Here is a 15,879-nt window from a genome sequence, read left to right as displayed (position 1 = left end):
TGAACCTTGTGATACAATGCACTGAGGGGGACACATCATACCTGTGGTACTTTTGTCCAAAATATGTGCTCTTGTGTCCAGTCATGAGAAAACCTTAGACAGCAGCAAACTCAAGTGAGGGACACTCAACAAAATAACTGACCAACACTGTTGTAAAATGCCAAGGTCATTAAAGACAAAGCAAGACTGAGGAACTCTTAATGACTGCAGAAGACTAAGGAGGAGTAACAAATAAATGCAAGTGGGAGCCTGAGTAGATTCTAGAACAGTAAAAGAACACTAGTGTCAAAATGCAAGCAAGGTGTTCAGTTTAGTTAATAGTATTACAGCAAGTTCATTTCCTTTTGCCGACAATTGTCCTATGGTGATGTAAGATGTTAACACTGGGGAAGATGAGTGAAGGATATTTGGAAACTATTGGTGCTATTTTTGCAACTTTCTTATAAGCAAAAATTAATCTAAAACATTTAAATTATTATGGCTTGCAGAGAAAACGCAAATGAAGGCGCTCACAATTTCAAGTTTCTAATTATAAATTGCAATATTGAGGAAGACTGTAGAAAATTTATGGAAAAAATTAAGCCAGTTAAGGCCATATTTGAAAAAGTTGGAGGCATATTTTAATTTCCTTACCCTTTATATCTGGCCTAGCCTCGTGACTTGCTTTGACCAATAAAATGTGGCAAAATGTTGTTCTACAACAGCCTTGTGACAGCCACTCTCTGCTCAGGGAGAGAGAAAGCTCAAACTACCCAGTCATCCCAAACAACACAGTCAAGGCCTTGGACACGCGAGTAAGGCCCTCCTCAGCCAGCTGACCTCATGCTACAGACTACAAATGTATCAATAAAACCCCTTTAACACCACATGGAGACAAGCCATCCCAGCTGTGCTCTACTCAAATTATCAACCTGGAGAATCGTGAGCAAATAAACAGTGTTGTTTTAAGCCTTTAAGGTTTTTTTGGAGGGGGGATGTTTTGTTTTGTTTTTTTTTTCTGTAGCAATAGCTAACTAATACAGATTCACGGAGAAGAGATTAATTACTTCAACTCAGATGATGAAGAAAAACTTGATTTGGAAGGTGACTTTTGAACTTGGACTTGAAAGATTTTAAAAGGTGGAGATTTGAGCAAAAGACTTCCCAAATGACAAATGGCACAGAAGCCTCAAGACAGGAGAGTGTGGGAAGCTCTTATAAAGGAAAGCAATTCAATGTGGCTGGAGCATAGTGACAAGGAGGTATATCCATGACCCATACAGGGTAGCCGTAACAATGGAGCTCACTGGCAATTTCCATCACTAAATCTTTCATCTTACATTTCATAAGGTAAACTGATTTGGGGTGAGATTGCCAAAATCATGTTGCCACAAAATGAAAAGCACAGGTGTTCCATTTTTTTTGTCCTTAGATGGCACGGATGAGTTTGTGATTCACAGTTCTAGTGCCAATGGGGAAACTTTCCTGATACCTAGATCAGCCAGGAGGAGAATTTTACTCAATAAAAACTTTGGGGTTTGGTCGAGGCTCAAGTTTAAGCACAGAGGCATACGTCTGAGAGCTCTGGGGAATTGTCTAGACTATCATGCCAAGATAGAAACTGGATTTTAAAATCTTGATTTAGGGGCTTCCCTGGTGGCGCGGTGGTTGGGAGTCCGCCTGCTGATGCGGGGGACGCGGGTTCTGTGCCCCGGTCTGGGGGGATCCCGCGTGCCGCGGAGCGGCTGGGCCCGTGAGCCATGGCCGCTGGGCCTGCGCGTCCGGAGCCTGTGCTCCGCGGTGGGAGAGGCCGCGGCGGTGAGAGGCCCGTGTACAGCAAAAAAAAAAAAAAAAATCTTGATTTAGGCAGGCTGCCTAGATAGGAAATGGGTTTTAAGTCTTTAGGGATGGGAGTGTGAGAAGTGGCTCTTGTTTCCACTTAAACTGAAGATCATTTTGTAACAATAGAATAGTGAGAAAGAACAAAACAAGTAAGATGACAGTGTAGCGTTTAAGAGCACACAGGCTTCAGTCTCAGGTTGATTTAGTGTACATCCTGGCTCATTGGTTGTTAAATGTGTGACCTTAGGCAAGTTACAAAGCCTCACTGAACTTCAGTTCCTCATCTTGAAATCTGAGGCAATAATACGTACCCCACAGAGCGTTTATGAAGATTAAATAAAATCATGTATAAATAATGATAGCCAGTGCCCACCCTTAGTATCCAACACATGGTATTACTAACTTATTACCCTGATAATATTAAATGTACCCATCCATTATCAAACTTTGATTTCTTATGTATGTAATAATTGAATAACATGTGAATTTTTTTAGAGGTCCTGATCATGTTTTTCAAAGAAATCAGGTTCACGGACATGTGTGGTTTCTAGGTGTTCCTAGAAGCATCTTGGTGATTCATCTATCTAATATGGTGACATGTTTTCTCTTATGGAGGGTGATTTGAGATATCAAGTATCATCTCCACATTTGACAAAGTGAACAGCAATTGCAGTAGACGGCCCTCAATGGACCCTGCCTCCTGACATTCATGCTGCCACGTAATCTAGTCCCATAATGACTCTGGACTGGCCCTGACACTCACCAAACAATACAATGTAGTGGAAGAAACACTGTGCCAGTGACTGGGCCTAAGCCTTAAGAAAGCCGGACATTTTTACTTTTTTTGATTTGGGGAGCCTGCCATTTAAGAAATCCAGCTACTCTGCTGGAATATCACATGGAAAGAGTTTAGACCTGAGACCACCTAGTGAGAAATTGTTCCCTCTGTCCCAGCCTACAAGCTGAGCCAGCCTTCTAGCTGTCCCTTCCAAGGTACCAGACTAGGGAATGAGCCATCTCAGACCGTTCAGCCAGTTAAGCCCTGAATGACTGCAGCCCCAGCAAACACCAAGCACAGCAGAACCACTGAGGTGATACCAGCCAACCCACCGAATCATGAGAGAAAATCAAAATGGTTGTTGTTATAAGGCACTAAATTTTAGGGTGGTTTGTTATATAGTGACAGAGAACTACAATGGGGCTTGTGTCCTCCTCTATGCATTTGCAACGATGTTACAATGTTTCAAAGTATTTTAAAAAGACTGAACTATGAATATGTTTAAGTCTACTTTACCTGCTACCTCACATACTCCGTGAAGAGAACCAGACCAGGAAGAAGCTTAAGATACAGAAATTAGTTTCTCCCATGCTTTTTCCTCAGGGTGAGTTTATCCTTGAAGACAAAGACAATTTAGAGCTTCCTGTTCCTTGAAGGTGGAGTGGGTGATGCACTGCTGTTCTGTGGCAGTCCTTTGTTCCCTAAAGCAGTGTCTCTTGTATGTCCCCGAAGCAGGAATCTGTGCCTTCAGCGGTGATTTTGTGAAAAGAGATTGTGAAAAGAGATTAGTCACTGACAATTATGCCATGTGGGAGATGCCACAAAGTAGCTCACCTGAATCACTGTTCTAGTATTGTCATATTGTACACACGTGTGTGTGTGTTTTACACAGGACACAGATTGGCTTGGCCTCCTTCATCCTGACCAGCGAGGGCAGGGTGGAAGCTTCACACCTGCTCACTGGAATGTGTGAGGCCAGCAGCGGGGAGACCCAGACACGGCAGTGAAAAGTCAGGGCATTTTATTCCAAATATTGGCAGTAACAGGAAAGCTGTCAGCTTTAGAAAACATGATAGAAAAAAAAGGTGAGGGGTTCAAGGTCAAGTATACACAAATCCACACAGGAAAGGAAAAATCAGCAGAAGGAAGTCACCAGGATACTATCTGAAGGTTGGACCTCCAGTCTCCTGAGAGAGGTCAAGCTGGGTCCCAGCACTCCTAGGACTGATTTCTTGTGATAAAAAGAAAACCAGGGTGGCTTAGTAACAAGTTCTATAGTGCTGTTCTCTGATGAGAAAGTGAAGTTCTAGGATGTGGAGCTGGCTCCTCGGGGTCAGTGGCTGAGCTGTGCAGTCAGATTTGAATGGAGCTGGGAAAAGTCAGACACTGCACAGAATACACGTAAAGACCAGAAATAAAAAGAAAGAAAGAAAGAAATCTTGTGAGTGTAAGAGTCCTGCGACTCCCTGAACATTTTTCCCAATTGCTAGGAAGCCAGAAGGAGAAGTCATTAGCAGGAATGCAGAACTTCAGGGTGCACAAGAGCCAGCAAGAGCTCGGCCTTTGGAGGGAGACTGATCTGCACCCTAACGCTGGCTCTGCCACCGCTACCTCCGTGGCTGGGGCAGGTCACTTGGATCCGTGAGGACTGCCCTTGCCTGCCTGGAATAGGAACTTCACCGAAAGGACTTAACCAAAAGAGGACTTTTTCTCTCACATAACAACAAATCCATCACTCAATAGTCCAGGACTGAGACAGCTGCTCACCGGTTCCTTCCAGCTTCTTCCTTCCTAGTACTTAACTTGTGGTGTTTGGCTTCATGGCCTTAAGATGGTTAGTCCACTGCCAAGCGTGCTTCCTGCTGGTAGTGAGAGAAAAACCACCTCCTCCTGAGGCTTTTTTCATTTTGGGGGAATAGAAATCTTTCCCAGTGACTTCTACCTATATCTCATGATTTCATTTTACACACACATTATTCCATTTCTCGCTCTCTCTCTCTCTCTCTCTCTCACACACACACACACACACACACACACACACACACACACACATTCGACCACCTCTAACTGCCAGAGACTGGGGGAAAGGTCAGTAGTTTTAACTGGGTGCATTGCTGGTCCAGATTGTATTAGTTTGGAAGATGGAAGAATGGATAAGCAACTGGCAACAGAAGTCAGATTCATTTGTTCATTTTTCCAGTGGGGATGGTCAGCCCTCCATGGCAGAAGGGTGAGACAGAGGGTATACACCTCTAAGACACAAGCTCCAATGGCAGGGAGGTATTCTTGTCTGTTTTGTTACTGTTGTATCACCAGCATCTAGAATAGTGTCCTCAATAATTACTTCCTGAATGAAGGAAATGAATGACAGAGACAGTGATATGTATCCAGGACACTGGCTGGCATGCCGAGGGATCGTAGAAATTGTCGTTGTTCTTGTTACCGGGTGTGCCTGTGGTTTTTCCCGTGCCATTTCCAGAGGCTGGTAGGGAGTGTAGAGCAACTGGTAGAGGCAAGCATTCTTAAGAGATGTACTTACTAAGGTGGATAAATGGGGTGTCATGAGTTGGTCTAAGAACAGGGTCCTCGGCCTTGTAAATCTTGAGGAGTGAAAAGTTATTGTACCTTTTTCCAATCTAGCCAGTGGAAACCTTTTAACTTTCAACTCTCAGAGAACCAATGCTTTCTTTTTTTATTATTAATAATTTATTATTTATTTTTGGTTGCATTGGGTCGGTTGCCGTGCGCGGGCTTTCTCTAGTTGCGGCGAGCAGGGGCCACTCTTCTTTGTGGTGAGCGGGCTTCTCATTGTGGTGGCTTCTCTTGTTACGGAGCGCGGGCTTCAGTAGTTGCGCCTCGCGGGCTCCAGAGCGCAGGCTCAGTAGTTGTGGCGCACGGACCTAGCCGCTCCATGGCATGAGGGATCTTCCCGGACCAGGGCTTGAACCCGTGTCCCGTGCATTGGCAGGCGGGTTCCCAACCACTGAGCCAGCAGGGAAACCCCAAATGCTTTCTTAATGTGCTGGTTGTTATAAAGATTCCCACCTGGAGTTAAAGTATCCAGGAACTCAAAAACGTTCCTGAAGAGACCACGAGTTACCATCAAGATAAACAGCTTTACTCTTGAATGTTAGCACCGGACTAGTATTTAAAGAGCAACCAATCCAACCACCTCATTGTTCAGATGAAAAAGGTAAGAGCCTGATTTTCTCCAAATAGCATCACTAATTCTGGACACAGAAGGGGACCCCAGCTCTTCCTAATACAGGTCTTATTACGTATTGTACACTGTCCATCTCTACCACCCACTAATGCTCCCCAGTTTGTCCTGCCCAGCTGCCAGGCCACCCGCTACTCCCAATGTGCTGGGTGGGTAGTGCCTCAGTGATGGAATGGCCTCTCCTTTGAGAGACCCCACCACAATTATGACTTTTTCCTCCCTGGCACTAGACGCAGCGGTGGTCATGGGACAGGACCCCACAGTTCACTTTGGCTCCCTTCCTTTCTCTCTCTCTCTCTTTTTTTTTTATGGTCGAGCTACCCTTATTGGTCTCATACCATTCCCTCCTAAAACCACTTCTCTGAAATTGCTGTTAGCATGTCATCAGAGACCTCAAAAATGTCAAATCCAATGAACACATTTTTCTGAATTTATCTTACTGCAGTACGTCTGAAAATTTTTTACCGAAAGGTTCCTGAAGCCAAAAGAGAAATATCATGAGCCTCAGGGAACGTGGAGTTGTGACCCAAAGCCCCAGCCACAGGCATGAAATAATTTGGAGTCTTGTTTTGTCTTAAGAATTCACGTAAATTTTCCATTCTATTTTTTCACATGAAAATAAGTTTTCTTCAAATATCTTCATAAAATTGATACTCAAGGGACATGCTTGTTTTAATCCCATGGCAGCATGTTCCACTTGGCTCCGGGGTTTGGTTTGAATTTCATAACCCTAACCAGGGTCCCTTGAGTACCCCTTAGTAGCCAGTGTTATCCCCAAGTGAGGCAGGAACTAAATGAGACTAAAGGCAAAGGATAGTAGCTTCTGTAAGCAGCATTTACTCTTCCAACCTCTTTCTTCTCACACCCCTCCTCATTTTGTCCTCCCCTGGAGAACAGAAGGAAGCTAAGAATGAAAGGAAGAAAACATGTACATGATCTGGCATTTTGGCTGGCTGAGCTGCTGCCTTGTTTAGTCCCATCCAAGAAGGCTGGGCTCCCATCCAAGGAGGAGAGGCAGACCATGGGGAGCTCTCCTAGTCAGTCTGGGTGAAAGCTGCCAGGAAAGCTCTTTCACTTGGGGATGGCATATTCCCTCACTCAGGGAAGTGACAGCCAGAGGCTCACTGCCCAGATCTCAGACCCTCTTTCCTGGGAGTGGGTCATACCTACCCTCTGTCCTCAGAGTCATCCCACCCCCTTCTCTGTGTTCTGAATGCTCTGTCTTGACAATCAAGTTTTACTTAGAACTACAGAAGTTTCTTTGGGATAGATCTTAGATCCTAATTGATGCTTGAGAATATTTTCTTCCAGTTTTATTGAGACGTAATTGACATATAGCACTGTATAAGTGTAAGGTGTACTGCATACTGATTTGATTTACATACATCGTGAAGTATCACAATAGGTTTAGAGAGCATCCATCATCTTATATAAATATAAAATTAAAGAAATAGAAAAAAAATTTTCCTTGTGATGAGAACTCAGGACTTTTTTTTTTAACATCTTTATTGGCGTATAATTACTTTACAATGGTGTGTTAGTTTCTGCTGTATAACAAAGTGAATCAGCTATATGTATCATATATCCCCATATCCCCTCCCTCTTGTGTCTCCCTCCCACCCTCCCTATCCAACCCCTTTAGGTGGTCACAAAGCACCGAGCTGATCTCCCTGGGCTATGTGGCTGCTTCCCACTAGCTGTCTGTTTTACATTTGGTAGTGTATATATGTCCATGCCACTCTCTCACTTCATCCCAGCTTACCCTTCCCCCTTCCTCGTGTCCTCAAGTCCGTTCTCTATGTCTGCGTCTTTATTCCTGACAGGACTTTCTTAACAACTTTTATATATAACATACAACAGTGTTAATCACATTTATCATGTTGTACATTACATCCCTAGTGCTTACTTATAACTGGAAATCTGTACCTTTTGACTGCTTAAGATTTTAACTAAAATTCTCTTTTACCATCATTGTAGTTGGTTTTTAGAGTTGAATTTATTACATATTTTTTCTTGCTAAAACAAGTAACTTCTTATTTTAAACCCTTTGTCTTAGTCAGTTTGGACTGCCATTAAAAATTACCAAAGACTGAGTAGCTTATAGACAACAGACATTTATTTCTTACAGTTCTAGAGTCTGGAAGTCCAAGATCAAGATGGCAGCAGACATGTTTCCTGATGAGAGCTCTCTTGCTAGTTGCCTTCTCACTGTATCCTCATAGGGCAGATACAGAAAGCTCCCTCTTCTTAAAACAGCACTAATCCCATCATAGGGTCCCCCTCCCATGACCCCATATATACTTAATTACCTCCCAAAGTCTCCACCTCCAAATACCATCACATTTGGGGTTAAAGCTTCAACATATGAATTTTATGGGGGAAACAAACATTCAGTTCGTAATACTCTTCATATGCAACAGCTCATTTAATATTTTCATAGAATTTTTGAATAAAATTTTATGGTAAAGAGGAGGGCCTTCAACTGGTATCTCTCAAAAAAAAAATATATATATATATATATATATATTTTTTTTTTTTTTTTACAGGAGAAGAGAAAAACTATTGATTAGAATAAAGTTCAGCTGGGATAAACAGGAAACAAAACAAAACTTTACTACCTTAAATAATATAGATATTTATTTATCTATTAGGTAAAAGTCTAAAGGCTTTGGGATTAGCAAATGCAAACTATTATATACAGGAGGGGTAAAAAACAAAGTCTTACTGTATAGCACAGGGAACTATATTCAATATCCTGTGATAAACCATAATGAAAAAAATATGAAAAAGAATATATATGTATAACTGAGTCACTTTTCTGTACAACAGAAATTAAACAAAATTGTAAATCAACTATACTTCAATAAAATTTTTAAAAAACAAGCAAACCAACATAAATAACTCATGAAGATAAGATTTAATACTTAAGAACAGGCATCTTTGCTTTTTTCCCTTTCCTTTAGCTAGAAATTATTCTGTTCTATTGTTGTGGTTTTCAATAAATAGATTTGGCATTTAAAAAATAAATAAGTAAATAAAGGCATGTATTTTAGGCCTGAATGGCAACTCTGCTCCACAAAGTTCTCTGGGATATAAGCTTCTTCTGGCTCACAGCTCCGCTCAGCCTTACCTTCATGGACAAGGTAGTATTCAAGTTCCAGGTAGCAGAACAAAGGAAAGTATGGAGAAGAAGGGGTAAAGGATGAGCTAGCTACGTCATAAAGAAATTTCCTGGATATCGTCATAGGACACTTCTCCATATATCCCATTGGTGGACTTTAATTGCATGGCCACTACTATTACAAGGGAGGCTGGGAAATGTAGTTTTTATTTGGGGCAGCCCAAAATTCATCGTTATAGCAAAGGGGGAGTACTGATACTGGGGGACAATAACAGGCTCTGTCACTCACAAACTTGTTCACTCTCTCTGCAGTATTTCTCACTATTTTATCCTTGGCTTTGCTGACACCCACCCTAGTTTTTTCTCCTTTCTCTCTGGCTGTAACTTCTCAAACTTTTCTGCAGACTCTTTTTCTGCTAGGCTCCCCTGAGTGTTAGTATTCCCAGCGTTTGGTCCTCATGCCCTCTTCTCTTCTCACTCCATGGACTTTATTGCATGACCATATCAAATTCATGGTTTCTACTACTCAGGTTTTACATACCTACATCTCTCTTCCAGATCTTTTTTTTTCCTGAATCCCAGACTCATATATCCAATTTCATGAAGGGCCCTCCACTCGAATATACTATGGGTGACAAACTCAGTACATCTAAAATTAAACTCTTTGTTTTCCCACTAAAACACTCTATTTTGTCCTCATTGTCTATCCACATGTTTACTGAAACTGAATTCCTGAGATATACCTGGAGTTATCCTCTTCATCTTTCACATGTTCAATGTCCTTATTTTTTTTTTTCTCTCTTCTCCATCCTCCCTGCTTTTGCTTTAGTGGTTAAAACTAACATCTAATGAGAATTTGCACATGCCACCTTCTGATATAACTACATTACATATTTTAACTCGTTTAATCTGCAAACAACCCTACCCTTACGATTATTCCATATTTTGGATGAAGAAATTAAGGAAAAGAGAAATCAGGTAATTTTCCCAAATGTCACAACAGCAAACGGTAAAACCAGAATCTGAAACCAGGCAGTTGATTTTAGAGTTCTCTCTCTTGACTGCCATAACTTTCTGTTTTAGCCCTCATTATTTATTTCTTACATTATTATAGAAGCCTTTCAACTGGTTTCTCTTTTCCAGTCTCCCTAACTCCTCCCCCAAATTCCATCATTCATATGATTAACCCCAGAGTAAACTTTCTAAAATACAATCTAATCATCTTAATCTGCTGCCTAAAATCCACCAGCGCTTCTCCATCACCTTCAGGCTAAAGTTCCAGCTGCTTAATTATACACAAGGTCTTTCATGATCTGGCCTCTACTCACCTATATAGCCTCTTCTGAAACCTCCCCCCAGGTGTGGCACCAGCCAGCCATCAGAGACCACTTGCAGTTTTTGAGCAGAACCTGCTCCCTCCATGCATCTCTGTACTTTTGCACTCACTCATAACTCCTATTTCAAGGGCAGACTGTTATGGAAAGAGCTCAAAGTTTCTCAAGAGCAGAATGGATCACCCTCTGTGTTTTATAGCTACTGTCATACTTTTCACATAGCACGGGAAGTGAGAATTTACTCTTCTCTCTCCCTTACTAGCCTCCATAAGTCACCTGAGGGAAGTGTTGGTTCTTTGTGTCTGCAGTACTTACCAAAGTACTCAGTGCATAATAGTCACTCATTAAATGGTTATCAAATAAGGCTGAACTAAATAAAGACTATAATTACTTCACTCCCTTTTATGCCATTTTCCTAAACAAGGCCTACTGCAGGGAGATCTCTTGGATATTGTTGGTTTCACTCCGGCTTACTTACCTGTAGGGAAAGTTCATCTTGTAGTTGGGTCAGAATAATATAGAAGCCTATCACTTGGTATGGTACACCTTGGGGATGGACATGAGGGTCTGCAAGTAAAGTAGAGGTGGGCCAAGAAGAGGAACACATATATGTTTATATTAGTGACAGTTTACATTAGATGCCAGGACATAAAATGTGTTCAATATCCCTGGAAGCTGTTTTTAAAGGAGGTAACTGAGGGCATTTGAAAAGGTGCACTTTTTTTCCCCTCCTTTTGTATGGCAGTTATTCTGGGGGAAGCCAATGCAGAAAGTTCTGGGTTGTAGAATTTTGAAAAAGAAGCACACGATAGTTAGATTTATTTCAGAGGATTCTGTGACAGGCAGCCAGAAGGGAAATTACCTTAGCTGGTCTTGGCTCAGTCCCTTCTCCAATCCTAATCATTCTTTCAAACCCACATACAGTAGACAGAACAGTTGTCCTTCACCACTGAAGAAATGCAGCCGAGAGTTACGTTACCGTGGAAACAGAATAATTTTTTTTTTTTTTTTTTTTTTTTTGCTGCAAGACATATCGCTTCATCTGCACTATTATGAAGCAGCATACATTGGTAGGGCTGGGAGGGGAATCAAATATTCTGCCCCCCAGTATTATACTTGGCCTCTGGGTGAATAAATGACTTTCAATTAGAGTGCTTAAATATCTTTTAACTTGAATCATTGTTATTAGAGGCCCAACAGAATTTTACTTGGAAAAGAGTAAAAAATTCAACTCTGCGGTTCAGGAGAGAGCTATAAATTCTTTCAAACTAGACCACTTCTGTTAAAGAAAATATAAGGGAATTTACAACTAATGTTTTCATTGTATGCAAAATAAATGCCTTTGTCCTTTGTGTTTTGACTATCTGACTTGATCCTGCTGTGGATTTAGGTTGTCCAGACCTCTTTCATCCTTTGTCTCTACTTTGAGCTGCTTTGTAGTGAACACACATATTTACAATTTCATCTCGTGTTGGGCTGCGGGTATTCAGATCCTCTCTTCCTGACTTGCTGCTGAGCTCATCTGAGCCTTGACTCCCTTGCCCAGCCAAAGCCCTCACTCCTGTTTGCTACCTGCCTCTGTGACTGGGAGGCTCACCTCCTCTTACGCCCAACCCTAAATTTAGCCACTGTCCTATTTTATTTTCTCCTCTTGTAACTACTCTCTCTTACTATTTGTGTTGCTAACTGTCGTGAAGAGTGAATCTGTAAGACCTCCACCGGCAGAAGGATCAATTCAGTAAAATCCCAGGAACCGAAGAAGAATCCCTTATCCCTTCAGTTCCAAAATGTTCACAGTCACTGCGCTTCCTTACAAGTCCATAAAAGCACTAAAACAAAAACCAACCAAGCAAAACACACACACACACACACACACACACACACACACACACACACACGAGTCTAACTTTAATCACAGAGAAATCCCATAAATGAAAGGAAAGAAACATCTTTTATTGGCTGGATGGAAATTAGAAAATAATGTAATACTTTAAAAATACTAGTGTTTTTTTTGTTTGTTTGTTTGTTTTGCGGTACGTGGGCCTCTCACTGCCATGGCCTCTCCCGTTGTGGAGCACAGGCTCCAGACGCGCAGGCCCAGCGGCCATGGCTCACGGGCCCAGCCGCTCCGCGGCACGTGGGATCCTCCCGGATCGGGGCACGAACCCATGTCTCCTGCATTGGCAGGCGGACTCTCAACCACTGTGCCACCAGGGAAGCCCAATACTAGTGTTTTAATGAAAATAAAAACAAAAATAAACAAATGGAACCTAATTTAACTGAAAAGATTTTGCACAGCAAAGGAAACCATAAACAAAACAAAAAGACAACCCACAGAATGGGAGAAAATATTTGCAAATGAAGCAACTGACAAGGGATTAATCTCCAAAATATACAAACAGCTCAGGCAGTTCAATATCATAAAAACAAACAACCCAATCAAAAAATGGGCAGAAGATGTAAGTAGACATTTTTCCGAAAAAGACAGATGGCCACAAAGCACATGAAAGATGCTCAACTTCACTAGTTATTAGAGAAATGCAAATCAAAACTACAATGAGGTATCACCTCACACTGGTCAGAATGGCCATCAACAAAAAGTCTACAAACAGTAAATGCTGGGGAGGGTGTGGAGAAAAGGGGACTCTTGTACACTACTGGTGGAAATGTAAATGGTGCAGCCACTATGGAGAACAGTATGACAATTTCTTAAAAAACTAAATATAGAACTACCATATGCTCTAGCAATCCCACTCCTGGGGATATATCCAGAGAAAACTATAATTAGAAAAGATACATGCACCCCAATGTTCACTGTGGCACTACTTACAATAGCCAAGACATGGAAACAACCCAAATGTCCATCAATGTATGAATGGATAAAGAAGATGTGGTATATATATACAAAGGAATATTATTCAGCCTTAAAAAAGAGTGAAATAATGCCATTTGCAGCAACATGGATAGACCTAGAGATTATCATACTAAATGAAGTGAGACAGAGAAAGACAAATATAATATGATATCACTTATATGTGGAATCTAATAAAAAATGATACTAATGATACTAAAAAATGATACTTACTTACAAAACAGAAACAGACTCACAGATGGCGAAATGAAATTTATGGTTACCAAAGGGAAATGTGGGGGGAAGTGATAAATTAGGAGATTGGGATTAACACATACACACTACTATATATAAAATAGATGACTAAGAAGGACCTACTGTATAACACAGGGAACTATACTCAATATTCTGTAATAACCTATACAGGAAAAGAATCTGAAAAAAAATGGAGATATATATATATATATATATATATATATATATGTATGTATAACTGATTCACTTAGCTGTACACCTGAAAAGTACACAACACTGTAAATCAACTATACTCCAATAAAAATTTAATGGGGCTTCCCTGGAAGTCCAGTGGTTAAGACTTTGCCTTCCAACGTGGGGTTGTGGGTTCAATCCCTTGTCGGGGAGCTAGGATCCCACATGCCTTGTGGCTGAAAAGCCAAACAGAAGCAGTATTGTAACAAATTCAATAAAAACTTTAAAAATGGTCCACATAAAAAAAGTCTTTAAAAATAAATTTTAAAAAATGAAAAAATAGGGGCTTCCCTAGTGGCACAGTGGTTGGGAGTCCGCCTGCCGGTGGAGGGGACGCGGGTTCGTTCCCCGGTCTGGGAGGATCCCACATGCCACGGAGCGGCTGTGCCCGTGAGCCATGGCCGCTGAGCCTGTGCGTCCGGAGCCTGTGCTCCGCAACGGGAGAGGCCACAACAGTGAGAGGCCCACGTACAGCAAAAGAAAAGAAAAACTAAAAGTACTAGTGTTACAATTCTGGAGATAGTAGAGCAGCATTAGAAAGTAAGTGACATTTATTGAGGAACTTGTCAGTGCCAGGAGATTTAACGTCCACATTTCATTTAATTCTCAAATTCATCTCACATGTAACTATTACTTCCATTTTACAAATGAGAGATTTGAGGCTCAAAGGATTTTTTTTTTAAAGTCATTCCCGAAGTTACTTCACAAATCCTAAATGACAGTGATTTCTGATTCTGAGTCCAGTGTTCCAGGCAACTGCATCACTGTGTCCAGGGTCCAACAGAACTCTGATGTGGGGAGGGCTAAAATCTAAGGGAAAAATGAGGAGAATATGGCCTCTAATCCTGGCTCTCCATCTCCTGAAAGGACTTTGGAAAAATCATTTCTTTGTTTTAAAGTCAGATTTGTCCATCCTTATTTAATATGGATAAATAACCTCTTATCTCCTCATATGTATAAGGAGTTAAGCAGTTAATATATGCAAAACTTGTTGAAAATATAAAGTGCACTTCTATATCTGTAGGAAGAATGACTTGTTACTATAATAGACCCACATTAGCAGGTCCATTATCACTTCCAATCAGTTCAGTCCCAAATCATTATCAACCCCAAACTGGCAATGTTTTTGGGAGCAGATCTATCACATATTTCTTATGTGTCTCCCAAATCATCTTAACACATTCTGGGTTGGATAGTGGATGCATTTTTATGTGATGAAGTGGTGAATAAATCAAACTATTCTCCAATATGTACTTGAGTCATCAGTTATAGACCCAATTTTATTATATATCAAAAAGGATTCCTTAAATACCTGGACATAATTAGCCCAGGTTGCTTTATGAACGGTCATAATACTGGTTCATAGTATTATCCAATTGATTTTTAACAGGAATAATGACCAGTTCTTTCTATTATCACATAAAAGAAAATGTTTTATTTCCCTCAAATCCACTGCTTGCCTTTCAGACAAACTCAGGAAATGTTAGTAAAATAAATAGCGAAAAATAATTTACCTAGAACCCAAAATTTCACTCTTCGTGCCTCTAACAAATTGACAGTAACTGCTCCATTTTGAGCATTTACTACATATGTACTATAATCTGAACTTTACATACCCTACCTCTTTAATTTTATAATGACCCTGTGCAATTGGATCTATTACTGTCCACATTTTATAGATGAGGAAACAGGGTCAGAGAGCAAAAACTAACTTGTCCAAGTCATAATCTGTCCAAGTCTGTAGCACAGCCTGACCTGAACCCATACAGACTGATTCTAAAGTACAGCCTTTAACTGGTGTCAAAGAAAAACCCACAGTGTAAGAGTTGTGAGTTTAAGTTTTATTCAGGGACTTACTGAGGACTATGAGGAGACGACCTCTCAGTGGCTCTGAGGAAACAACTCCAAAGAGGTGGAGGAGAAGCCAGTTTATATATGATTTTGGGGGCTAGGAAATACACGCAATCAAACATACATCTTGCTGAAAGATTACTGCTAGTCACAAAGAACAGATATCCCAAGTTAATGATTTTAGTGCTTTTCTCTGTATGGGAAGATGTAAGAATCTGGGGTGATTGAAAGGCTTCCTGAGTTATACACCCAACCATCTGAGGGTCTGTTTATCCAAAGCGACGAGTGCCTCATCCTGTTTTTCATCCTGAATTCCTCTCAGGGTGGGCAATTGCAGTGGGTGATGACTTACCCTCATAGAACCAGGTAGTGAGCAATGCCCTTTGTTTTTCTTTGTTTATCTTTGTTTACTCC

At 41.0% G+C, this 15,879-nt stretch overlaps 1 protein-coding gene across 1 annotated transcript in view; it reads left to right on the top strand.

Annotated features, from left to right (window-relative positions):
• The window catches only part of ARHGEF38 (Rho guanine nucleotide exchange factor 38), a 156,610-nt gene that overhangs the window by 83,993 nt on the left and 56,738 nt on the right, over positions 1-15,879 (top strand). The window lies entirely within an intron of this gene.

This window comes from Phocoena sinus, chromosome 5 (assembly GCF_008692025.1).
Source record: "Phocoena sinus isolate mPhoSin1 chromosome 5, mPhoSin1.pri, whole genome shotgun sequence".
NCBI classification, from domain to species: Eukaryota; Metazoa; Chordata; class Mammalia; order Artiodactyla; family Phocoenidae; genus Phocoena; species Phocoena sinus.
This window is presented reverse-complemented; position numbering and strand designations above follow the sequence as displayed.